Genomic DNA, 27,601 nt, shown 5'->3' with positions numbered 1-27,601 from the left:
CCTTACTAAGAGACCAAGCTACAGAATTGTCACTTGCATGCAGATGACCTAGTTCAGTTCCATACAGGCTCCTAACTCTTGGTCCAGCCACTATGAGCTCTCCCGAGCTAAGGTCCACTGTCTCTGTGGGTTTCCCCATCATGACCGCCTCTGGCTGGTACTATCCCTCCTCCCTTTCTTATGCAAGACTCTCGGAGCTCAGCACAGTGATTATGGATCTCTGCCTCTGCTTCCATCAGTTCCTGGAATGAGTATCTCTGATGGCAGTTAGGGAAGTCACCAATCTGCTTACATTAGGTGACCAAAGTTCAGGCACCCTCTTCACCATTGCTCGGAGTCTTAGTTGGAGTCATCCTTGTGGGTTCCTGGGAGTTTCCTTGGCACTAGGTTTCTCCATAACCCAAAAATAGCCCCATCAAGATGTCTCTTTAGTTACTCTCCACCTCCATCCTGCCTCCAACCCACCTTCCACACCCAGCCCACCCAGCCCACTCCTCCTAGTTCCCATCCCTCCATCTCCTCAACCTCTGCCCCCCGTTTACTCAGGAGATCTTTTCTACTTCCCCTTCCCAGGGAAATCCCTGCATCCCTCTTTGGGCCTTGCTTGTTATCTAGACTCTCTGGGGCTGTGGATTGTAGGTTGGTTATCCTGTACTTTATTCCTAATAACCACCCAGAGTGCGTATATACCGTGTTTGTCTTTCTGGGGCTGGGTTACCTCACTCAGAACGACTTCTTTCTAGTTCCATCCATTTGCCTACAAATTTCATGAGGTCATCATTTTTTACAGCTGAGTAGCACTCCATGTAAACATACTACATTTTCTTTATCCATTCTTCAGTTGAGAGGCATCTCAGTTATCTCTAGGTTCTGGCTTTTACAAATAATGCTGCTATGAACATAGTTTAGCAACATGTCCTGATGGTATGATTTTGCACCCTTTGGGTACGTGCCCAAAATTGGTATAGCTGATAAACGGACTGAGAAAGAAATCAGAGAAGCAACACCGCCTTCCTTTGTAACTGGGTAGCTTCTCTTCCTGGTATTGAGTCAGGGCAGTTCTCCATCCACTGCAGAAGCAATGCTTCATCAGATAGACACTTGGCAAATGTTTTCTCCCGGTCTGTGTTTATGTCTTTAATCTCATAGTAATGCCTTTTGAAGAACATACATTTTACTCATTCAAAGAAAGTTTAATGTGTGTTTATTCTTTCTTTTGTGGCTTGTGTGTTTGTTGTCCTAGCTGAGTTCCTCTATATTTTATGGGTCTGTGTAGGAGGGAGGGGGCTGCTTGTTCTTCCTGGCTGCCTGGCTAGCTTACACCCAGAGTAATCACACAGAAACTGTATTAATTAAATCATTGCCTGGACCATTAGCTCTAACTTCTTATTGGCTAATTTTTACATATTAATTTAACTCATCTCTATTAATCTGTATATCACTACAAGGTCATGGCCTACCAGCAAGTTTCAGCACATCTATCTCTGGCGGCGGGTCCATGGCATCTCTCTGACTCTGCCCTTCCCCCCCCCCCCAGCATTCCATTTAGTTTTCCCCGCCTACCTAAATTCTGCCCTATCAGCAGGCCAAGCCAGTTTCTCCATTCATTAACAGTAATCACAGCACACAGAAGGGAATCCCACATCAGGTCTGGGCTTTATATTTAAGTTTGTGTTCCATTTAAGTTAATTTTTAAAAGATTTACTTATTTATATTGTATGCATATAAGTGTTTTTACTACGTGTATGTAAGTGTACCATATCCCTGGTGCCCAAGGAGGCCAGAAAAGGGCATCAGATCCCCTGAAACTGGAGTTACAGATGGTTGTGAGCTGCCACATGGATGCTGGGAACTAAGCCTGGGTCCACAGCAGTAGCAGCCAATGCTCTCACACTGAGCGATCTCTCCGGTCCCAACCTAATTTTTACAGTGGTAGGTATAGAACCCAGGACCTTGTGCATGCTAGGCATGTGGCTCTCCCACTGAGCTACATCCCCAGCCCCTAAGTAAATGTTTATAGATGATGAGAGGTCTTGGTTCAAAATGTTTTTGTTTGATTGATTGGGTGGGTTAAGTGGTTTGGCTTTTTTCTTTTCTTTATTTTTCTTTTTGTTATTGTCTTCTCCACCCAGGAGATATTCAGTTATTACTGCACTATTTATTTAAGACTCTCCCTGGCACACTGGCTTTATTCTTTGCTGTACACACACACACACACACACACACACACACGCACGCACACATACTTATTTATTTTTGAGATAGATTCCTGGATTTCAGGTTAGCTTTGAATTCCCTATGGACACAGAGATGACTCCTAATCCTTCTTCCTCTACCTCCCAAGTGCTGGGATCACAGTTGTATACCACCACCCCTGTTTTATACATGTTGAGGACCAAATCCAGGATACCATGTGTTGAAATACGGAGCGGCGGGCTGTGTCCCGCCACCCAGCTAGCTTTACCCGAAATAATTACACGGAAACTGTATTCTTTTAAACACTGCCTGACCCATTAGTTTCAGTTTCTTATTGGCTAGCTTTTACATATTGATCTAACCCATTTCTATTAATCTGTGTAGCCCACGAGCTGGCTTACCAGGAATGATCTTAACCTGCATCTGTCTGGAGTGGGAGAATCATGGCGACTCCCTGACTCAGCTTCTTTCTCCCAGCATTCCGTTCTGTTTACTCTGCCTACCTAAGGGTTGGCCTATCAAATGGGTCTAGGCAGTTTCTTTATTAATAAGAAATCACTCCCACATCATTTCCCCTTTTTCTGTTTAAACAAAAAAGAAAGGCTTTAACTTTAACATAGTAAAATTACATATAGCAAAACAGTTATCAAGCAAGAATTACAGTTACTATATTTATATCTATTTTATCTTTTATCATAACTAAGGAAAACTATAACTATCTATTTATTCTTCAACTCCATCAAAGACTCCAGAAGGATATAATACTACCTAAGTAAACAAGAAATAAGAAAACTCTAGAAATGACAGAGACATCTTGCTGCCTGGACAGTCACCCAAAGTTCTTTTGTATGGTTGGGGCATCCATCTTCAGCCTTCAGGCCCATAGTATCCAGCAGACATTTCCATGAAGCAGGAAATTTCAAAGACAGTTCAGTCACTATCTGCTGTGTCCTGCAGAATGTCTCGCAGACTCTTTCATGAGTCATGAACCCCAAAAGACCGTCTCACCTTTAGGCAAGTTCAGCAGTCCTCTCTCTGAGGGTTCTCTGTGTCCATTTTATGCAACAGTCCAGGCAAGAGCAGTTTCTTGCCCAAATGGCTATCCAACTCCATAAGGATCCTCTTCGATGCCCATCTTCCTCTCGAAGTAGATTGGTGCCACCAGGAGCAGATATGTCTCATTGTCATGAAAAGTCCTAAGTTATTAAAACATTAAATGCCATATTCTGCAGTCTTTGAAAGATATGAAGAATGTCTATCTAACTGAAATGTATCTCTATATATCTAGAAAATCTAACTAACATGACTACAAGCTTGACTATTATTGATGATTAACCATTAACCTATATTTCTTAATTATACATTACATTTTTAAATGAACTACACAATCACAATACCTTAATCAAGATCAGAAATACATATACATATAACAAAATTGACTGTAAAATCCACACCAATGCAAATTACTCATACTTATATCATTTCCCCCTTTAAATGTAAAAGAACATTTACAAACAATATTTTGGGAACATGGGCGCAGTTTTTTCTCTCCAAACTGCTTCCTGCTGAATGGGGGCGCTGCTAATCAGATCATTTAGGGTGTAACCTGTGTGCCAGGTTTATCTCAGTTGCCAGTTGAGTGAAGTAATTTTTTGAGGGTGTTCACAGGAACTTTTCGGGAGGTCGTGGTCTATCATACCATATTGGGATAGATGCAATCCACAGGGTCTGGTCCTCTGTGAAAACAAAAGAAGACCCTTTCCAAAGCATCATATCCTTAGACCCAAATTCTGAAGTCATACCCTCATGATATCCGTTTTGGTTCCACTTGGCAGCCCATATAATGAAATGTCTCTCTGTACTTAGCTCCTTTACAGTCAAAAATTTTAAAGAAAACACAATGTACATAATCCAGACTCTCTGTGAATTTTCCATTTTTACGTGGCTTATTTTTCTTTATTTCTTTTAATCTCTTAACTATCTGTACTCTGTCTCTTTAAAGACTTTACCTTTTTTTTTAAACCATTAACTTTATTTTTTATATTCTTTTTCTTCTCTCTCTCAAGTCTATGTGCATTCATCCAACAGTGTGGTCTTTTATGTCTGAATCTGTTTTATTGTGAATCTGTAACATTTTTTTACTATCCAGGAACATTTTTTAAAATGTTAAGCAGTTCTTAAAAACTTAAGTTGCGCCATGTACAGGTAATATGGTACCGCCTGTGTCCTGCCCAGTTGAAACCTTAAATGTGCTGTTTTTATGGTAATTACGGTAGTTCCTGCCTGAGACCAGCACAGTTCAGCATGGCAGAGCTGAGCCAAGCCGCTCCTGCCTCAGAGCCATTTGGTGCCCCTGAGCCACACACAGTTCCAGGCACACAGCAGTCCACATTGCCATCAAGCAAGCCGTAGAGCTTTACTCCAAATGCTCCATTCAAAAGCTCTGTCTCCCACAGGAGCCAGACAGAGATCGCAATGGCGGCACAGCCCAGAAAGCCGGCATTTTAAAATGACGCAGCTTTTTTTCTGCTGCTGTTGCTGAATCAGGAACTCTCTCTACAGCAAGCCACCAACAAACAGCCAAAAGCTGTGTTAAACTCTGTTTTTTTCTGTGATAAAAATTAAGCTCTCTCAGGTTTTACGTGGAGTTCATTAGCACGTTGGGTGCCACTCTGTTGAAATACGGAGCGGCGGGCTGTGTCCCGCCACCCAGCTAGCTTTACCCGAAATAATTACACGGAAACTGTATTCTTTTAAACACTGCCTGACCCATTAGTTTCAGTTTCTTAATGGCTAGCTTTTACATATTGATCTAACCCATTTCTATTAATCTGTGTAGCCCACGAGCTGGCTTACCAGGAATGATCTTAACCTGCATCTGTCTGGAGTGGGAGAATCATGGCGACTCCCTGACTCAGCTTCTTTCTCCCAGCATTCCGTTCTATTTACTCCGCCTACCTAAGGGTTGGCCTATCAAATGGGTCTAGGCAGTTTCTTTATTAATAAGAAATCACTCCCACATCAACCATGCATACCAGGCAAGCACTGTGCTGACCAACCTCTATCTCCAGCCCATAACCCTTGCAGCTGGCGAATGTAAGCCCTACATTCGTCCTTCATATATTTTAAAATAATTCTATTACTTTATGTATGTGCACTTGTGGAAGTCACACAGCTTGTGGGAATCAGTTCTCTTTCCACTATGTGGGTCCCAGGGATTTAAATCAGGTCATTAGACTTGGTGGCAAGCCCCTTTACCCACTGAGCGATCTTGCCAGCTCTTGTCCTTCATGGTTCCATTTGTATGGCTCTTCTCCATTCTTTGCATTTCCATATGAACTTGTGACTCAGTTTACCAATTAAAACATTTTTACTGCTAGTGTGCGTGTGCCTTTTGGTGGGCTCTAGGGGTTGAGTGTAAGCCTCTGGCTTGTGCAACAAACACTTTTACCCATGAGCCAGCTTCATAGTCATGGTTTATTTATTTTTTCCTCCAAGAGAAAAAGGCCCAGTGGTTTGATTAGAATATTACACTGGATTTCTGGATCAATTTGGGGAAAGTTATTATCTTGACAATGAAGAGTTTTCTAGTGTGCCTACAGGTATATTTCATTATTTAGCTCTTCCTTACTCTCACTAATATTTTCAGTTTTGAGTATAGATATTTTACATCTGTTTAGATTTGTTTCTATTACATTGTTTAGATTTTTTTCTATTTTATTATCTATTTTATTATTTTAATTTACTGTAAATACTACTTTAAGTTTGTTTCCAGTTGTTCTAAACACAAATGATTTTGTCTATTGATTTAATAATCTACAGCCTTACTAAAGGCATTCATTTAGTTCTAGGAGGCTTTGGAGGAGTCCATCTGATTTCTACATACACAATCCTGCCATTTTGAAAATAAAGTCAATTTATTCTTTCTAATTTAGACACCTTTGTTTTTTTCTTGTCTGAATATTCTGACTATATTTTCCAAAATAAAGTTGATTAGTAGTGGAGAACACTTAGACTTTGTTATAAGGTTTTCATAAATGTCCTTTATCAAGTTGAAGAAGTCCCTACTGCTTTTGTGACTAAGCATTTTTATGAAAAATGGGTGTTGGGTCAACAAGATGGCTCAGCAGTTAAAAGTTCCTGCCACCAAGCCTGACGCCCCAAGCTTGATCTCTGGAGCCTGTATGGTGGGAGGAGAGAGCCAACTGATTTCTACAAGAGCTCCTCTGACTTCCACATGTGCCCTTTGACACACACACACACCCATCTAAAAATGTAATAAAAAAAGGAAAAGGAAAAAGAAGTTGTGTTAGCATTGGGAATAGTGGCACACACCTGTAATCCTACCACTTGGGGCAGAGGTAGGAGGGTCCCCGGAAGTTTAAGGTCAGTATAGTTCTACATAGTGATTCCAGGTCAGCAAGGGCATAGTGAGGCTCTCTTTCAAAAAGACCAGAAAATACAAATGGATATTAGATTTTGCCAAATACGTTTTCTGCATCTATTAAAGATAATCATACTTTTTATGATTTGAAAATTACATTTGTGTATGTGCCTGGTTGAATTTATATGGACCACATATGTGCGGGTACCCAAGGAGGCCAAAGGGCATCAGGTCACCTAGAACTGGAGTTATAAGCAGTTAGTTATTAACCGCCTGATGTTGATGCTAGGATCTGAGTTCTCTGCAAGAGCAATACTTGCTTTTAATCATTGAGTCATCATCGATCTAGAATTTTTGCTTTAGTATTCTAAACTACATTAGATGGTTTTCTAATATTAAATAATCCCACATTTTGTCCAATAAACTCTGCTTCTATATATGAAAATATGTATCATATTTTAATATGCTGTTGAATTCAATGTAATAAACTTTGGAATATTTAACTTAATTTAAAATTTTTAAGCATTTATTTTTATTTATGTGTATGTGTGTCTGTGTATCAGTATGCCACATGTTGGTGGGTGCCCATGGAGACTAGAAGAAGGCATAAAAGTCCCTGGAGCGAAGCTACATGAGCACCAGACATGGGTTCTAGGAACTGAACTCAAATCCTCTGAAAGGGCAGCAAGTACTCTTTACAGCTGAGCCATCTCAAAAGTCCCAGTAATTTGCTTGCTTGTTTCTTTGTTTTGAGATGGTCTCTTGTAGCCTAGGCTGGCCCTGGACTCTATGTAACCAAGGATGAACTTGAACTCCAGATCATCCGCCCTCACCTCCCCTGTGCTGGGTTTACAGGTGTGTGCCACCAAGCCCAGACGATGTGGTGTTAGGGATTGAAGCCAGGGCTTCATGCTTGAAAGGAAACACTCTGCCAACTGAGCTGCATTCCCAGCCTTGATTCTATTTTTTTACCGCTGTCTTTATAATCAATACTTACATTTTTCTTGTAATTCATTTGTTTGTTTTTAGTATCAGGGTAATATTTGAATATCATATGAATATTTGTTATCTCTTGGGTTCATTGGGAAGTATTTATTCTCTTTGGTTTTTAAAAACAAATTTTACTAATTTGTGTATGTGTGTGCATGTGTGCACGCACACATGAGTGCATGTGTGTGGACAAGCAGTTCTTTCCATCTACCGTGTGGGTTCCGGGAAGCAAACTCTGGTTGTTAGATTTGACAAGTACCTTTACTTGCTGAGCTTTCTTGCATGCCCATCCTCTTTGATTTTTTGGAAAGAATTAGTGTAGAATTGTGATTACTTCTTCTGTAAGTATTTGACAAAACTTACCAGTGTAGCCACCTAGCCTGAAGTTTTCTTTAACTGATGTAAGGATTTATCTTTTTATTGGAGCTCAGGAGAGAGAGCAGTTGATAAAGTACTTGTTGCCAAAGCCTGGAAACTTGAGCTGAATCTGCACCATCTATGTAAAACAAACAGCAACAACCAGGACTTGATGGTACAGGCATATAATCCATCTCTGTAGAGAAGCAAAGACGGGGATTCTGGGGCTCTCTGGCCAATTTAGCTAGCAGTATTAGTGAGCTCCAAATTCCAGTAAGAAACCCTGTCTCAAAAAGTAAGGTGGCAGACACCTCATGTCAGCCTTTGGCCTGTTGTCTGAGTTGCTTTCTATCACCGTGACAAAACCCCACGAACAAGGCAACTTATGAAAGAAAGTGTTCGTTGGGTTTGTAGCTTCAGAGGGTTAGAGTTCATGACGGCAGAGCCAAGGCTTGGTGACAAAAACAGCTTAGAACTCACATCTTAATCTGCAAGGGGAAGGGGAGGGGGGGCTGGAATTGCTAGGAGTCTTGAAAACTCAAAGCCTGTCCTAGTGACACACTTTCTCCAAAAGACCACAAGCTGCTAGTCCTTCTGAAACAGTTCTGCCAACTGGGGACCAAGTATTCAAACATATGGGCCTATGGTGGCTCCATTCAAACCACCACATTCCACTCCCTGCCCACCCCTAGGTTCGTGACAGTATCGCAATCCAAAATGCATTAGTCCAACTTCAGAAGTCCCCATTGTCTTTAAAATCCAAAATTCAAATCTCTTCTGAAACCGAAGACAGTCTCTTAATTCTAATCCTCTGTAGAAATCAAAAAGCAATTTCATGCTTCCAAATACAATAGTGCAGAATACAAATGACCATTCCACAAGGGAGAAATTGGCATAGTGAGGAAATACTGGACCAAAGCAAGACCAAAACCAAGCAAGGTAAACTCCACATCCTGTAGCTCCATGTCTGAAATCAAGGCTTAGATGGTTCCACCCTTGCAGCTTTGCTGGCTACAGAACACTTCTCTCTCTTGGGCTGGCTCTACTTCCTGTCTGAAGCTTTCCTTGGCAGGGATCCCACAACATGTTAGGGTCTCCAATGCAATGCAGGGCTCGCTTGCCTAGCTTCACACAATGGCTTCTTAGGGCATTCATGCAGAGACTGCCCTGCCACCCTTTGCCTAGCCTCATCAGCTCCCCTTAATCCCATGGATCCTCCATGACTGTGAAGTCACATGAATGGCACTTCCAAGTTTGGCCGCCATCTTGGGGTGGAACTCTGAATCCCCTTGCCACAGCTTTCATTTGTTTTTGTTTGTTTGTCTTGTTTTTAGCAGATAATTCCCTAGGCCTTTTTTCTTGCAAAAATAGAAAGTTTAGCTGGGTGGGGTCTTGCCCCAGGACGTCCCTCCCTTTATTCTGTTGTGGGTCAGGCCACCCTCTAATCCCCTCATCCCCTTGTTGGAGGCCTTGTCACCAGCATTAAATTTCATGGTGCTCTTTTTCTCCTCAAACTATATATTTTGGGTCAGGCATGGTGGCACATACCTTTAATCCCAGCACTCAGGAGGCAAAGAAAGGCAGTAGGAACAGTTGAGAGCGCTCATCTTGATCCACAGACAGGAGGCAAAGAACACACTGGGAGAGGCACAAGTCTTCTGAAACCTCAAAGCACACCTCTTCCAACAAGGCCATGCTTCCTAATCCTTCCTAAACAGTTCCACCAACTGGAGACCAGGCATTCAAACGTACGAGCTATGGGAGGCATTTTCAGTCAAACCACCACACCTGTGTATGCATCTCCACATACGTGCACATGTACATGCAAACAAACCAATTTTTTAAAAATATTTATTAATTTATTATGTGTACAATATTCTGTCTGTGTCTATGCCTGCAGGCCAGAAGAGGGCACCAGACCCCATTACAGATGGTTGTGAGACACCATGTGGTTGCTGGGAATTGAACTCAGGACCTTTGGTAGAGCAGGCAATGCTCTTAACCTCTGAGCCATCTCTCCAGCCCCAACAAACCAATTTTTTAAAAAAAGAATTTATCCATTTCTTCTTGAATGAATTTTGGTGATTGGTATCTTTTAACAGTTTTTTCATTTCTTACAAATAGCTCATCTTGCTATAAAGCTGTTCATAATGTTCTCCTACTGTTCATAGTAACTGTGCTCATTTCTGATACTGACAACTTGTGGCTTCCCTCTTTTCCCATTAATCAGTTTGGCTACGGATTTGCCTATATTATTGCTCTAAGAGATCCAACTCTGGGTGATTTTCTCCACGGATTTTTTTTATTTCATATGCGCGCGCACACGCGTGTATGTGTGTGTGTTTTGCAGGCAAGATGAGCTGAGCCATATCCCCAATTCATATCTTACTGATATCTACTTTGATATGCATTTTCTTACTTTTGTTTAACTTCCTGTACTTTTTCTGATATCTATCTATCTATCTATCTATCTATCTATCTATCTTGTTTTTCAAGACAGGGTTTTGCTGTATAGTTTTGCAGCCTGTCCTGGAACTCACTCTGTAGACCAGGCTGGCCTCAAACTCACTGATATCCACCTGCTTCTGCCTCCTGAGTGCTGGGATTAAAGGTGTGCACCACCACCACCCAGCTCTTTGTGTTTTATTTTATATGTGGGTGTTTTGCCTGCATGTGTGTCTGTACACCACATGTGTGCAGTACCCACAAAGGCCAGAAGAGGGTGTTGTTCCCCCTGGGACTGGAGTTACAGATGGTTATGAAATGCCATGTGGATCCGAGGAGTCTTATTAGTTCCTGTGGAAGAGCAACCAGTGCTCTTAACCACTGAACCATCTCTCCAACCCCATTTTTTCTGCCTCTTAAGTCATAAGCTAAATCATTGATTTATCTAAATTTAGGTTTTCAGAGTGACGCATTTCTCCTTAGATACTCCTTTAGTGACATACCAAACATTCTGGTAAGTTGTGTTTCCATTTTCATTCAGTTTTAAATTTTAATTTCATGGAGCTTGAGAGACAGTTCAGTGATTAAGAGCACTGACTACTTCTTTAGAGGAGCCAAGTGTGTGATTCTAGTACCCATATGGCAACTCACAACTGTCTGGGCAACAGGTACATACATACATGCAGGCAAAACAGTCATACACATAAAATAAATCTTTTAAAATGTTTCTAATCTCCCTTTAGAGATCTGTCTGACTCATGTGTTGTCCATTATCTAAAAACATGGGATCTGGTGACAGGACTCACAATGGGTAAAGGCTACTAAGCCTGACAATCTGAGTTCAATCCCTAATACACACAAAATGTCCCCTGGCCTCCACATACTCACTTTGGCATGTGCGTGTGTACGCACATACACACTCACACTCACACTCTCTCTCACACACACACACAATGTAATTCAAAGAGTAAAAAAAATTAAAAAAATGAAGATGCTTCTAGGATCCCTGTTGGTGAAGGCTGCTGTTTCTTTCCCACCCACCCAGACTCAAAATAATCACACAAAACTATATTAATTGCAACACTGTTTGGCCAATAGTTTAAGCATATTTCTAGCTAACTCTTATATCTTAAATTAACCCGTCTCTATTAATATGTGCATTACCACGAGGTTGTGGCCTACCGGCAAGGTTCCACCATCTATCTCCTCAGGCAGCTACATGGCGTCTCACTGACACGCTCTTCTTTCTCCCAGCATTCAGTTTAGTTTCCCTGCCTAGCTCTATTCTGCTAGCCACTGGCCAAAACAGCTTTATTAATTAACCAATACAAGCAACACGTATACAGAAGGACTTCCCACACCTGATCCCTCCATTATTAGTTTCCAATTGAATTCTGTTGTCAGCAAGCATACTTTGTATGCCTTGAATCCTTTTGAACTTATTAAGCATTATTTTGTGAGCCAGGGTATAACATATCTTTAAAATTTTCTTGCTTGCCTATGCAAACAGTATGTATTATGTTATTGATGGTTAAAGTTGAATAAACATTGGGCAGATGAAAGTAGATTCACAATGTTCATATATCGTCAATGATTTTCTGCCTATTCTATAGTTAAAAGAAGGTTATGAAATCACTGAATAGGGCCTGCCAAGATGGCTTAATGGTTAACTGGCTGCTCTTTTAGAGCACATAGGTTCAGTTCCCACCAACCATGTTGTAGCTCATAACCATTTGTAACTCTAGTTCAGGGTATCTGATGGCCTGGCTTCTAACCTCCACAGGTACCAAGCACTTGTGTTCTGCATAGGCATACATGCAAGCAAAACACCCATATGCATAAAATAAGTAAATATATCTTTTTTTAAAAAAAATTACTGGCTAGTCTGGACCATAGCTCAGTTGGTAGAACTTGGCCTATCAGGCAGGGTGCACTATGCTGGAACCAGGTGTAGTAGTGCACACCTGTAATCTCTCAGCAATCAGGAGGTAGAGGCAGGAGGATCACAACTTCAAGGTCATCCTCAGTAAGTTCCAAGCTTGGACTACTTGAGGCCCTAACTCAATAAATAAATAAAAAAGTCATTATTACTGTGTGTATTTCTCTTGGGTTTCTGTCAGTTCTGTTTCATACAGGTTGAAAATTTATTAGGTACATAATTTGAGATTATTACGTCCTCTTGTTTCATTGGCTCATATCATGAAATTTGCTTTGACCCTAGATAATCATACTCTCTGTCTTTTATTTCATTTCTTTTATTTTGTTTGTGTGCCATGCTTGCCTGCAGCAGTCGGAGAAAAATGATTGGGAGCTGTTTGTCTCCTACCACCTCGTAGAGTTTAGGGATTGAACTCGGGTCTCGGACTGCACAGAAGAACCTCTACCCACTGAACAATTTTGCAAGCCCTCATTTGCATTGCTTATAAAGAAACGTGGGTGTTTTTAAATTTTCATTATGATAAAACTTGCCCGTTGTATATTTATTTATTTTGCTTTGGTTTGGTTTGGGATTTTTTTTAACTGGGTTTCACTGTGTAGTCCAGACTAGCCTTGAGCTCAGGGCATCCTCCTGCCTCTGCCTTCACAGTGCTAGGATTATAGGCATGACAAAACCATGCCAGCACCATCTGCCTCTTAGTTGGGATATTTGAACTGTTTGCATGTTGTGTGATCAGCATGGTTAGCCTTGGGTCTGCCTGTCTTGCTGTTTGCCTCCCCTGTGTACTGGCTCTTCTTCTGTTCTCTGTGCATTTGTGTTTTGCCATGGGTGTCAGGTCCCTGGACCTGAAATTATAGACAGTTGTGAGCTACCACAGGGGTGCTGGGAATTGAGCCTGGGTCCTGTAGAAGAATAGTCAGTGCTCTTAACCACTGAGCCATCTCTGCAGCCCTCTTCTGTTCTCCACTGTGTTAGTGACTTTCCTGTGGCTTTGACAGAACTCCTGACAAAAGCAAGAACAGGAAGGAAGGGTTTGCTTTCAGTTCCCAGGGCAGAGAATACAGTCCGCCACAGTGGGAGCTGGAGGCAGCCGGTGGGACTGAACCGCGCAGCTGAGACACAGACAAAGTATTAATTCTCATCTCATTTCTTCAAGAGATTCAATTTTTTAGAGAAAAATCTAGTCTGTGACCTCAGCATACAGCCTGCATTTAGGGTGAAGCTTCCCCGTAGCTAGCCTAATCTAGACACTTCTTCACAGAAATTCCCATAGGGTTGTCTCCTAGGTGGCTCTAGATCCTGTCAAGTCAGCAGTGGAGATGAACTTCCACCTCACCCTCTAGGGGAGGGCTTCCGTTTCCCCTTTGCTTGTTTAAGCAGACTCCTGTGTCCTGTGACTTTTCCTGGGGAGATACCAACAGACTTGACCCCAGATAAGGCCCTAGGGCTATAGACCAAAGAACCAGATCTACTTGGTGATCTACCAGAGTCTAGCTTGGTGGACCAGTGAGTTTACCTGGGCCATCTACGGCAGCACAGGTGACTCAAAGGCGGCTTCATCACCAAGACGCTCACCCAGTGCAGAAAGCTACACACTCAGAGCTCTGTGCAGGACTTGGAGGCTGCTGGGCAGGCGGCAGGCGGCAGGCGGCAGGCGGCAGGCGGCAGGCGGCAGGCAGCGGCTCCTTCTCAGCAGTTGTTGCTGCTGTGTGACTTTGTGAACTTCGGGTATCTGAGACGTGCACGTTTTATTTACGGAGGCTCTCTCCTCCCTCAAGAAAGGAAATTGCTTCGCACCGTCATGTAGCTCAGGCATGAGCCTTCTTGCCTGGCTCGTTGAGGCTTTTTTCTGTCTTTTACCTAGCTTACCTTTATGTTCGTCATTGACTTTTTAAATAATATTCATTTATATTTTATGTATAAGTGTTCTGAATGCCAGAAGAGGGCCTCAAATCCTATTACAGACAATTGTGAGCCACCATGTGGCTGCTGGGAATTGAACTCAGGGCCTCTGGAAGAGCAGCCAGTGCTCTTAACGTATAAGCCATCTCTCCAGCCCTGTCATTTTGTTTGTTGTTATTGTTTTGTTTTGGTTTGTTTTTTGAGACAGGGTTTCTCTGTGTAATAGTTCTGGCTCTACTGTGTTTGTTTTGTTTTAGAGACAGGATTTCTTTGTGTGTAGCTCTGACTGTAGACCAGCCTGGACTCATACTCACAGAAATCCACCTGCCTCTCCCCCTCCCCCAATGCTGGGATCAAAGGCTGCACCACCACTGCCCAGAGCTTTTTATGTTTCTTATGCTTGTGTTGATCTTTTTGGATCTCAGTTTAAAGTTTTATGTATATTTAGATTTTTTTTTTAAAGACAGGATCTCACTATGTAGTCTGGATGGCCTGTAACTGACGACGCAGATCTGTTGGTCTGGAACTCATCCTAAGTACCGACATAAAGACTTTCACCACCATGTCTGGCTATACTTAGAAAGTTTTGGGGTTTTTTTAACCATTATTTGTTCAAATTTTTTTTTCTGTCCTTTCAGCTTCTTCTGGATTCTAATTGCTGTATATAGGCGTTTGTAGTTTCTCTTTGGTTCACTAATCCTTTTTTATTTTTGATATAAAGTCTTACAGCCTCCCAAGTACTGGAATTATAGGCATACCTGTGCCTGCCTTCAACCCTTCATCTCTCTTTTTCTCTCTCATTCTCTCTCACTAGATAGATAGAGATATAAAATGTGTGTAAATGTATGTATATGTATATATATGTGTGTGTGTGTAAATGTATGTGTTGATATATATATATATATATATATATATATATATATATAGTGTGTGTGTGTGTGTGTGTGTGTGTGTGTGTGTGTGCGTGTGTGGGCATAGTAAGGAGATTCACATATGATGTATAGTAAATAGAGTCCTGTACCCACCAATTGTTTCTTGCTTATACAACAGAGGAGGACTTGTGATCTCTGTAACTTCCCGAGCTTCCTAGTCTTACAAGGCTCTGCTTCTGGGGGAGAGGGGATGTTTCCATTATATGCATTACATTATAGCTGAGGAAGCAACTATCAACCAAGGGTCTCATTGCCTCCGTTCAGTTCCACTCTCTAGCACCCGTGGTTTAGAGTCCGCACCATGGTTGAGGTGGTAGGAAGCTGAAGATGTTTAGGACAGAAAAGCCAGTCCTATGGCGACAATGTGGCATTCTTGTTTCTGGATATGATACCCAGCTCTGTCTCTCACTGTGGATAAACTTTTGTGGCCCTCTGAATTCTTTCCCCTCACACCCCAGAGAACTTTGCTTTTCCTGCTGTTAGTTCTTCACCCACTGAGGAATCCTTAGCCTGAATTCTACAAGAACCTCTATGGGTCCAGAAACAGAATTCTGAGCAAATTTGAATGAGAAAATATTTTATACGACTTCTAGCTTGGTAAGACTTTTGCTAAACTTCAGTGTTCTCTTCAATGAGTGGAATAAACAACAGACACTGGAGGGTTTGCACTATATATAACTGTCTTCAGAATAGTCTCTCTCTCTCTCTCTCTCTCTCTCTCTCTCTCTCTCTCTCGTGTGTATGTACAACCTTCAGGGATTAGTGCTCTCCTAAAACTTTTACCCACCAAGCCATCTTGTTGTCCCAAAAATAATCAGTTTTCATGTTAAAGTATAGAGGGGCTGTGAATATTTTAAACTGTCATACTCAGTGTGCACCAAAATTATAGTCATTGTTATAATCATATCATATCTTCAACTAGTAAAGTATAAAGCCACGTTACCACTCCAGGAACTGATAACTACATTTATAGCCCTGTGTGTTTTGTCTATACCAATAGAAACGTTACTCTTAGAATAGACCTAATGGGGATCATGACACCACAAATACTAAAAAGTTGAGGAATTTAGATTTAGAGCTATTCCCCCTTCCTTTAAAAACAACATTTTAGTCCCTCTCAAGTACATTTCCATGACATCTTACAGCTGGCCATCCTCAGAGGATATCTGGCTGATGGAAAGGCTTCTCCTACTTTGACAAGCTCTGGAAGAACACCTAGTCCCTGGAGGTCTCCAGCACCCAGCCCTGCTCAGGGCCTGGGTACGCTAGCCATTCTCCAGTCTGATAAACCCAACAGGTATCAGTCCAGGGTCAATCCCTTGCTCTTTACTTTAGGAGGACTCCTTTTCACTCCCCACAGTGATTATGAAGCTCAGCTGTGACCCCTTGAACGTTCCCACTTTTCCTTATAAAAACAAATGATGATCTCAGGGTCAGGAGCCTATTTCGCAGTTTGTTGCCAGGTAACGGGTCCAGGAACTACTCTGTTGTACCTAAAGTTCAGTCCTCGGTGGGAACTAAGACCCCCTCCAAACAAAGCCCTATTCACCTCTTACATAAGCAGTAGTTGCTCCTGTTTCTGAACCACCAAGTCTCTCTAGAGGTCAAACCTGAGGCAGATTCTTATGCTCTTGGAATGAAGCAGGGAGGCGGTGAGCAAGGATGTGGGCTGAACTGGAGTCTGTCTCTGCCTCATCCATCCAGGAGCTCTGGAGTGGTGGAGGCACTAGGCTAGCATTGGGCAGCTTGTGAGATCAAGTGAGTCAGAGCTGCAAGCTAGACTTGTGGTTGGGGAATTGCCCTTAGGCAGTACGATGGAGGCGATTTCTCAACCGAGGATCCTCTTCCCAGGTAACTCAGTTTGTGTCTGGTTGGCAGAAGCTAACCAGCATAGCTCCTAAAACAGATTTAACCCCGTTAGCAGCCACTCCTCATTCTCCCAGCCCCAGCTCCTAGCCGACACTAACCTATGTTCAGCGTCTGTGGGTTCCTTATTCTGGATACTTCATATAAATGGGATCACACAGCACATGGGTGTTGCTGTTGTGTTGTGTGCGTGGTGTGTATGTGTGACCTTGGACACCACAATGCCTGTGCAGAGGTCAGAGGACAACTTGTGGAGTCAGCTTCTCTCTCCCTTTTGTGGGTCCTCTTGGGCTCAAACACAAGTCCTTAGGATTATGTGGCAACGCCTTGACCCACCTGGCCATCTCACCAGCTACAGTGCATGGTGTTTTGTGACCAGCTTCTTTTATTTGGTATAGTGTTTTCAAGGTTCATACAGATAATTTACATTAGCACTTCATGCCATGTTCATGCCAAACACCATTCTACTATAAAGTTCTACTTTTATTTGTCTATTCATCAGTTGATAAAGAGCCAAGCTGTATCTGCTTTGAGCTATTGTGAATTATATTAATATAAGGCTTCATGTACTACATTTTATGGATGAGATCAGTAGTTCATGTCGACTTGTGAGGCCGAAACAGGAGACCTTCAAGTTCCAGGTCAAGGTAGAGAGATCTTGGCTCCAAAATATAAACAAAACTAAGAGGCTCTATGTACCCAACAAATATTTTTCACTCAAGTAAAAAATTGTAAGTTAACTGTTTTACTTTTTGAAACATTGTCAAATTGATGTCCAAGGCAAGTGTCCTGGCTTTTATCCCTTCGCCCATGTATGAGGACTCTGCTTTCTTGAACCCTCGTCAATACTTAGTATTGTCTGTGTGTTTTTTAGATTGATTTACTTCATGTGTATGAGTGGTTTGCCTCCATGTATGTTTGTGTACCACATGCACGCCTGGTGCCAGAAGAGGCTAGAAGAGGAAGCTGAGTTCCTTGGAGTTGGAGTTACATACATTATATGAGCCATTATGTGGGTCCTGCAAGAACAAATGCTCTTAACCGTCGAGCCATCTCACCAGCCTCTTGAGTTAATTTTTATATAGGATGTGAAGTGGGGGTCCAACTTCTAGTTTCTTGAGAGTTGTAAGGGGTTGATATTTCTCTTTGAATATGTGGTGGAACTTAGCACTAAAGCCATCTGGGCCTGAGATTTCTGTGAAAGGTGTTTAAAGAGCTAATTAAACCCGGCATCGTGATTCTGTTTTCCCGTTGAGCCATTTTGAAGTCTTTCCATGTCATCTGTGTGGTCTAGTGTGCAGTTGTCCATGCTGTCCTCCCATAGTTTCTCCTGCTGCAGACAGGTTATGACATTACCTGTCTTAATCGTGGCTTGGGCAGCGTGGATCTTTCTATTTTCTTTGTCTGTTGAGTGTTTGTCACTTCTGTTACTCTCTGAGTTTTTTAAGTTTACTGTTGGTGTCAGGGTACACATGCCACCGTGCAAGAGTAGAGGCCAGAAGACAACTTGGTGTAGCCTGGTCTCTCATCCCACTCTTGTTGCTGCTGCTGCTGCTGCTGTTAGCACGAGCCTATATCTTTTATTCTCTGTGATTTTGATACACAGTACACAGAAAACAAATGGCATGCCATGACAGAGTGACTAAATAAAGCGTGGTGATGGTCTTACACATTGCTAACCACTGTAATTAGACTTTTTGACTGCAATTGTTTGATAAGCATTATCTGAACTATTTCTCTGGGTTACTGAATGAGACCTTGCCTTTAGCTGCACCACAGCTCCTGTCTTCTTGGCAGCCTGAACAGCGCCAACCCCTCCCCCAGGAGAGGGTAACAGTGAGCTGGCCCCTGCTGATGGTGACCATGTTCTGGCACGTGCATTGGGAAGGCTGTGGTCAAACCTGCAGCTGTGCCAGAATTGCTGCAGCGGGACTTGGAGGAGACGCTACTCTGGCACTAGAGAAACTAACATGGAAAAGGATGCTGTGGTCCACATCAGAGAGGAATTTGATAAAAGGCACAACCCCACATAGCACGGCAGCATGCTCCTTGGTTGCTTCAAGAGCTGTGTGATGTGAGAAACCAAATGCTTTATCGACTTCTCCCTGGGCCCAGTCATTCCTCAGTGTTCTGGGGCTGGAGTTCCGATCCTCAGGCTGGTCTGGCAAGTGCCTTTTCCTCATGAGCCATCGCACCACCAGCTTTGTGGGTCTTAAGAAAACAAAACAAATTAACCAACTTTTATTTAATTATCTCTACTTTCTGTTCTCTATTTTGTTCATTTCTGTTGTAATCTTTATTTCCTTTCTTTTGTTTACACCGGGTGTAGTTTTCTCTTTTCCCAGTTTTTAAAGATTATGTTAAAGATTTGAGATCTGTATCCATCTTTTTTTAAAACTATAGCGCATGTAGACTACATAAATTACATAAAATTTTATCTAAGCATTCCTTTAGCAAAATCGCGTAAGTTTTAGTATGTTCTGTTTTCATTTTGTTAGCTAAAATATTTTCTAATTCTCTTGTGAGGTCTTCCTTGACTCCCTGGTGATTTACAAGTGTATTATTTCACTCCAATATTTGTGAACTTCTACTGTTAACTTCTATATATAATTCCATTGTGGACAGTGGACAGAGAGCATACTTTGTAAACTTTGTAGGGTGTTGATCCCTAAAAGGGGGCTTTTAAAATGGCTTAACATGAGCTATGCTAAAAAAAAAATTCAGTGCACTTGAGAAGAATGTCTGTTCATCGTATGTTCCATGTGCACTTGAGGAGAATGTCTGTTCATCGTATGCCCCATGTGCACTTGAGAAGAATGTCTGTTTATCATGTGTCCTGTGTGCACTTGAGAAGAATGTCTGTTTATCATGTGTCCTGTGTGCACTTGAGAAGAATGTCTGTTTATCATGTGTCCTGTGTGCACTTGAGAAGAATGTCTGTTTATCGTATGTTCCATGTGCTCTTGAGAAGAATGTTCATCGTATGTTCCATGTGCACTTGAGAAGAATGTCTGTTTATCATGTGTCCTGTGTGCACTTGAGAAGAATGTCTGTTTATCGTGTGTCCCGTGTGCACTTGAGAAGAATGTCTGTTTATCGTGTGTCCTGTGTGCACTTGAGGAGAATGTCTGTTTGTCAGATGGCCTTTTAGGTTTAGGTATTTACAGTGTTTTCTGTGTCCCTGTTAGCTCACTGCCTGGGTCTTCTCTCTATTCCTGAAACAGGGAACTGAAGTCACCAACTATTATTGCTGGACTGTTCCCCCTATGTGTACTTTGGAGCTGTGTATGTTTGTGGTTGTTATTTTCCACCGACAGTTACACATTTATTACAAAATGATCTTCTGTGTGTCTCACAACAATTTTTGTTTTACTTGGTATTAAATCTGTTTAGTATGAGAATCACCAGTCTGGCTTTCTTTTGGTTGGAATTTGTATGGTACAGCTTTCCCATCCTTTTATTTTCTGAAGTGTGTTTCACATATATAGCATACAGTTGAATCATTTTTTTTTTTTTTTGGTTTTTCGAGACAGGGTTTCTCTGTGGCTTTGGAACCTGTCCTGGAACTAGCTCTGTAGACCAGGCTGGTCTCGAACTCACAGAGATCCGCCTGCCTCTGCCTCCCGAGTGCTGGGATTAAAGGCGTGCGCCACCACCGCCCGGCTGAATCATTTTTTAAAAATCCATTCTGCCAATCTCATCCTTTAAATTGGGGCATTTAATTGATTTATATTCAATGTGGTTACTGATAAGGCAGGGAATTTTTGCACTTTTTTGTATTTGATATTGAGGATTAAATCTAGGATCTTGTGATATGAGGTAGATGGTCTTCCACTAATGTTAATCTCTAGCCCTTTTTACTTTTTGCCCTAAGACTAGATCATATTACCCTAGCCTAAGTGGGTCTTAAACCTGTGGTCTTCCTGCTTCCAACCTCACAAGTAGCTGGGATTAAAGACTTGCACCACCAGGCTTGGATATGTTTTCTATCTTCTTTGTTCCTTTAGTCCTCCATTTTTGCTTTTTTTTGTATTAAATGTGTATTTTCCAATGAACTGTTTTAATTCTGCTGTAGTTGTTGTTATAGCAGTTGCTCTAAAAATTATAATTAAACATCTTAAATTTAGAATAATACAATTTAGCCAAAATCAGCTTAATCTATGCACTAAACAAAAATAATGTTCCAAGACCAGGGAAATGACTTTTGCTTATGTACACCCACAAAACAAACAAATAAATAAAGTAAGACAGTTTATAATACTGATAGCAATGTCCCAGTATAGTCTCAAGCTCTCTCTCCTCTTCCAGTCTCCCATTGTCAGTAAGATAAAGTCTTAAGCAGGTCCTGGTTGTACAGGCCTATAATAAGGTCATTTAAAAATGAACCTTATTTTAAGAATAGGTGTAGCAAAATATCACTGGAGAACTGATGGTGTAGTTGGTCGCATGCCCAAAGCCCTGGGTTTGATCCCCAGCATCACATAAAACAGCTGTGGTGGAGCTTGCCTAGAACTGCTGCACTCAAGAGGTGGAGGCAGGAGGGAGCCTGGAGCTGAGATTCCCTGTTAAAAAAAAAAAAAAGAAGAAGAAAAAGAAGGGTGACACTGAAGGGTGTTTCTATGTCCTAGTAACCCCTGCTTCTATTCAAGGGTAACCAGGGCTTTCCTATAACCCCTCCCTTCATATGTGTGCACACCAGGGCTTTCCTATATCCCCCACCTCCATATGTGTGCGTGCACACCAGGGCTTTCCTATATCCCCTACCTCCATATGTGTGCACACCAGGGCTTTCCTATATCCCCCACCTCCATATGTGTGCACACCAGGGCTTTCCTATATCCCCCACCTCCATATGTGTGCACACCAGGGCTTTCCTATATCCTCTACCTCCATATGTGTGCGTGCACACCAGGGCTTTCCTATATCCCCTACCTCCATATGTGTGCACACCAGGGCTTTCCTATATCCCCTACCTCCATATGTGTGCGTGCACACCAGGGCTTTCCTATATCTCCTCCCTCCATATGTGTGCACACCAGGGCTTTCCTATATCCCCCACCTCCATATGTGTGCACACCAGGGCTTTCCTATATCCCCTCCCTCCATATGTGTGCACACCAGGGCTTTCCTATATCCCCTACCTCCATATGTGTGCACACCAGGGCTTTCCTATATCCCCCACCTCCATATGTGTGCACACCAGGGCTTTCCTATATCCCCTACCTCCATATGTGTGCACACCAGGGCTTTCCTATATCCCCTACCTCCATATGTGTGCACACCAGGGCTTTCCTATATCCCCTACCTCCATATGTGTGCACACCAGGGCTTTCCTATATCCCCTACTCACGTGTGTGCACACCAGGTCATTACTGTAACTCCTGACCCCATACTAGTCTTTTAAAGTAGGTGAAAACCAAAATGGTTACATGTGTGCTGTCTTTTATATTGACCTGTTATTTTCTTCTTCGTGTGAATTTGAATTACTGCTGTCTTGTAATTAAAAACTCTTATCATTCCAAACTGAAGGATTCCTGTTACTATTTCCTGCATGACCGATTTGTTAATGATGAATCTTCAGTTCTTGTTTACCTGAAAGTGTCTCGATTTCTCCTCATATTTGAGGTAGAAATTTTGCCAGTATTTTTGGCCAACAGTTTTCCTTCAGCATAACATATCATCTCCGTGTCTCTGGGCTGCTAACTTGTCTGCTGAGAAGTCCGTTGCTGACTTTCCTGAGGACTCTGTGCCCATAGGAGGTTATTTCTGTCTACCTGCTTTCTCAGATTCTGTTTCCGGCTCTGCCTTGGGATGGTTTGAGCCTGACGCGTCTGTGGGGTGTCTAAGTATTGCTTGGAATTCACTGAGCTTCCTGGATGTGCTCAATAAAGTTTGTCATCAAATTTGGGGTGTTTAGGCCATTATTTCCTCAAACCTTTTTTCTAAGTCTTTCCCTTCTTTTGCCCTCTCAGAGAGAATACACAGTATATACTACACATGCTTGAGGATGCTCTGTGAGTCTCAAAGGCTTGGTTCATTTTTTCATTTTCCTTCACCCTTCCCCTGAACTAGACAATTTCAACTGGCCTACATTCAAGTTCACTATTTTCTCTTTCACCTGAGCTATTTTCTCATTTCAATCATGTCCTTTCAACTCCACCATTAACATTATAAAAACCTATTTGTTTATCTTTGTTGATGCAATTTTGGAATGAAAAATATCTTTCTCATTCTTTTCTTGAATTTTTTATGCATGGCTTCCTTTAATTCTATAATTATTAATAATAATATTTTCAGTTATTTGCCTAGGAAGTCTAGCATGGGCTTCCTGAGGGATAGTCTCATTTTCCTATCATTTTACACATATTACAATTATTTATTGAAAACCAAGTATTCTGGTCATGTAATGTAGACCCTCTGGAAATCAGATCCCCTAATGGTTTTGTCACTATTGCCTTTTTGGGTAGGGTTTTTGTTTTGTGACTTTTCTTGGATCAGTTCTCCAGCTTGTATTTTCTATGATGAGTAGTTACCATGGTTTTTGGTACCACCTTAGTGGTCAGCTCAATTAGACAGGGTTTCTGCTCTTTGTTGGAAGACTGTGTGTCAGGGCACACTGTTGCTCTAGCATTTGACCGCTCTGCCTTAGACATCTCCTCTTGCTTGGGCAGGAAGCCAGAGATGAGACCAGGAGCCTCCCAGACCCTCCTTGGGTGTGTGCCCTTCCCCTCAACAGGCATGGTTTTCTAAGACCTTCAGAATGTGCTGGAACTTTTCAGAGTCACTTGTAGACATTTTACTTTCCCCATTCTTTCTCTTTAAAAACTATTTGGCCAAATTTGCTTTCCAAAGACAGTGTTGCTGCCTCCAGCAGCTGACTGTGCAAACGTCCTGTGCATAGGGCTTTTCCACAGGACAGGCTTTGAAAAGAGTGAAATAAGGTCTGTAAATAGGGCTGTTGGGGCCACCAGACTGGTCAAAGAGTGACAACTGCTGGGGAATTCAGCTTGTCAGAGGCTAGCCCACCCACTCCTCACTGGTTGAGTTGTCATAGTTGTGAGACTTCTGAATAGGGCTATTTAAACACTGCCAAGCTTTTTGTTCTTATAAAATTCAGACAGTCTTCTTAAATAAATATTGCAAAAATTATTACTTTTCAGAGTTGTGAAAATGTTAGCGTGCAGGATGTTACCCCGCCTATTATCTCAGCTCTTAGGAGGCAGAGGTAGGAAGATCAGGAGTTCAAAACCATCCTTGGCTATATAGTCAAGTTCAAGGTTAGCCTGGACTATTTAAAAACCTGTCTCAAAAAAAAAATAATGACCACAAGAAAACAAGCAAACAAAACCCAGAGTTGTGATAATTTTTGTCATTGCTGTATTGATTTGTGGGAACATTCTGTGTCCTTGTGATGGGCATCTTTAACCTGAGCAAACTTTACAGAGTTTCCTACTAAACGTAACTAGGGACTTTAGACTAAAATTCATCCAATCAGGGTGGTGTGAGTGTGTGTATGTGGCATGAGCATGATGTGTGTGATGTTTGTGTGTACATGTGTGATACGTGTTGTGGGTGTGTGTGTGTGTGGCATGAACATGATGTGTGTGATGTGTGTGTTCATGTGTGATACGTGTGTGTGTGTGTGTGTGTGTGTGTGTGTGTGTGTATGGTGTGTATGGAGAAGAAAAAGGACAACCTCAAGTGTCATTCCTCAAAATCAATTCACCTTGTTATCTTTTATATATTTATTTATTTATTGTGTATGACTTTTTTCCTGTTTGTATGTATGTGTATCCCATATGTGTGTGCCTGATGCCAGCAGAGATCAGAAAAGACATTGGATCCCCGGAACTAGAGTTACAGATGGTTGGGAGCCACCATGTAGGTGCTAGGAATTGAACCTGGGTTCTCTGCAAGAGCAGCAAGTGCTCTCTCCAACTGATCCCTCTCTGATTGTTATTTTGAGAACAGGTTTTTGTTTTGGTTTTTAATGTGAGTGCTGGGGTTTGAACCCAGGTCCTTATGTTTGCCATAGAGCTTTATCGATGGAATCATATCCCCAGGCTCCATTACAGTAATTTCTGATTCTTTTGGGGGGGGTATTTTTAATAATTCATTTATTTTTATTTTTTTATGTGCATTGGTGTTTTACCTGCTTGTATGTCTGTGTGAGGGTGTCAGATCTTGGACTTTCAGACAGCTGTGAGCTGCCATCGGGTGCTGGGAATTGAACCTGGATTCTCTGGAAGAGCAGTCAATTTTTTTTCTTTTTCTTTTTCTTTCCTTCCTCCCTCCCTTCCTCCCTTCCTGACTTCCTTCCTTCCTTCCTTCCTTCCTCTGAAAGAGCAGTCAGCGTTCTTTTTTCTTTTTTTTCTTTTTCTTTTTTATTTTTTGAGACTGGGTTTCTCTGTAGCTTTGGAGCCTGTCCTGGAACTTGCTATGTAGACCAGACTGACCTCAGATTCACAGAGATCCACCTGTCTCTGCCTTCTGAGTGCTGGAATTAAATGTGTGCACTGACTTTATGATTAATTCCATCATAAGCCAACACCTGCTGTGAGGCAGACACTATTATAAGTGTTTGGGGAGTGGGGGGAAGAGAGATCTAAACATGATCCATGCTTCTAGAAAACCCCAACAGAGCAGTTGAAGAGACAAAATTATAATTACTTAAACATTTCATAGTAATGAAGAAAATTAGTGAACTTAAAGACAAGTTAGTTGTATGTACTGCATAATGGTAAGAGGGAGAGAGGGACTGGAGAGATGGCTCATCTTTTCAGAAGACTCAGATTCGATTCCTACCACCCACATGGCAGCTAATAATTATAGCTCCCATCCAGAGGGTCCAGTGCCCTTTTCTGTCCTCCATGAACATGGTACACAGATACACATGTAGGCAAAACATCCATGCACCTTAAACAAACAACCAAATAATCAATCAAATAAATGAAATTTAAAAGAGGAAACAGAGAATAGGGTCTTAAGACTACCCAACATGGTAGCCAGTACCACACAAAGACGTTGAAATTAATTGCTGTGGCTAGGCACCTGGATTTTAATTGTATTTAGTTATAGCTAATTCAGATTTAACTTTTAAATTTTATTTTATGTTTATGTGTGTGTGAGTGTATGCCACAAGTGTGTAAGAATCTATGGCGTTCAAAAGAGGGCATCAGATCTCCTGAACTTTAATTAAAGGTGGTTGTGAGCTATCGTGTGGGTACTGGGGACTGATTCCAGGTCTTCTTCAAAAGAAGGAAGTGATTTTAGCAGTGAAGCCTTCTCTCTAGCACCCCTCCAGTCAGATTTAAATGGCCACACAAGATACTGTATCCAATATCACAGCTCTAAGACTTCGAACAATTGCGTGATTGGCTAGGATGTTCTAGGTTGGGGCTGAGGATAGAAGATTGCTTCCCACTGGAGGACAAAGCTTTCTTCTTTTCCCTGTTGTGATCACTCCTGCCATATGGTTGTGCCTGCTGCCCAGTGAGTGGTGTTCCAGTGACACCGAGGAAGTAGGTCATGTCTCATCCACCTGGCAGAGATCAACTTTAGTTCCCTTATATCCTAACCCCTCAGTCAAGCACAGCCTAAGGGGTATAAGTCAATGAGAAAGGCTTTAGAGGCCCCCCAAAAGAATTAGCCATATTTCTGATACAGTAGTATATGCAACACTCCTTGCCCCACAATCCCAAAATAAGCCCACAGTAGCTTCTGTCTTCTTCTGCCCTTCCAACCGGACCCCTCTGTTCACGTCCTGCTGCAGGCGTGGGAGTCTTGAACCATTCTGCCCATTCCTTTCGATGATTTTTTCCTCTTTTCCCCCCTAATCCTTTTCACAGATCAGAGTATTTGAGGGACGTTAAAAACAAAAGAAGGGACCCCCTGTTTTATCAATGATGTGGAGCAACTCTTCCCTCGGAAATTACACGCTGTTTAGGGATCCAGGATAAGCATTTATAGTATTGGCTATCTACAACTTGAATATTAAGTTTTGTTTTAAATGAAGGTGTCTGTCTTAGTTACTGTTCTATTGCTGTAAAGAGACACCATGGCCAAAGCAACTTATGAAAGAAAGTATTTAATTGGGAGCTTGCTTATAGTTTCAGAAAGTTGGTTCATGGTCACGGTGGTGGGGTTCGAGGCAGGGGGTAGGCAGGGGGTAGGCAGGGGGTAGGCAGGCAATAGCACCGGAGCAGTGACTGAGGGCTCACACCTCATTCTCAAGTGGAATCAGAAAGACTGGGCCTCGCATGGGCTTTTGAAACTGCAAAGCCCACCCCAGTGACACATTTTCTCCAACAAGGCCAACAATCCTAATTCTTCCTTAAGAATCCATCAGCTGCTAACCAGACATTCAAATATGTGAGCCTCCGGGGGCCGTTCTCATTCAGAACACCACAGAAGGGTTATTTGTAGTTGGGTCTCAAACTGCCTTAGCTGTCTGGTCATGTGACTTGAGCCATGCTTCTCTCGTCTGGGCTTCAGTCTCTTACGTGGTAAAATAGGTCTGACTGGTTGCTCACTTTGTAGGGATATTAAAGAGGCCTGGGGAGATAACTCAGTTGGTAAAATACTTGCTGT

General features: G+C 42.1%; 1 protein-coding gene across 3 annotated transcripts in view; it reads left to right on the top strand.

Moving 5' to 3' along the window:
• Positions 1-27,601, top strand: part of Ebf4 (EBF family member 4) — a 75,241-nt gene that overhangs the window by 27,115 nt on the left and 20,525 nt on the right. The gene's annotated exons all lie outside the window — the stretch shown is intronic.

This window comes from Microtus oregoni, unplaced genomic scaffold, assembly GCF_018167655.1.
Source record: "Microtus oregoni isolate MIOR12 unplaced genomic scaffold, Mior012 000020F_ref0000438, whole genome shotgun sequence".
Lineage (NCBI taxonomy): Eukaryota > Metazoa > Chordata > Mammalia > Rodentia > Cricetidae > Microtus > Microtus oregoni.
Note: the sequence above shows the minus strand (reverse complement) of the source record. Positions and strands in the feature narration are given on the sequence as shown.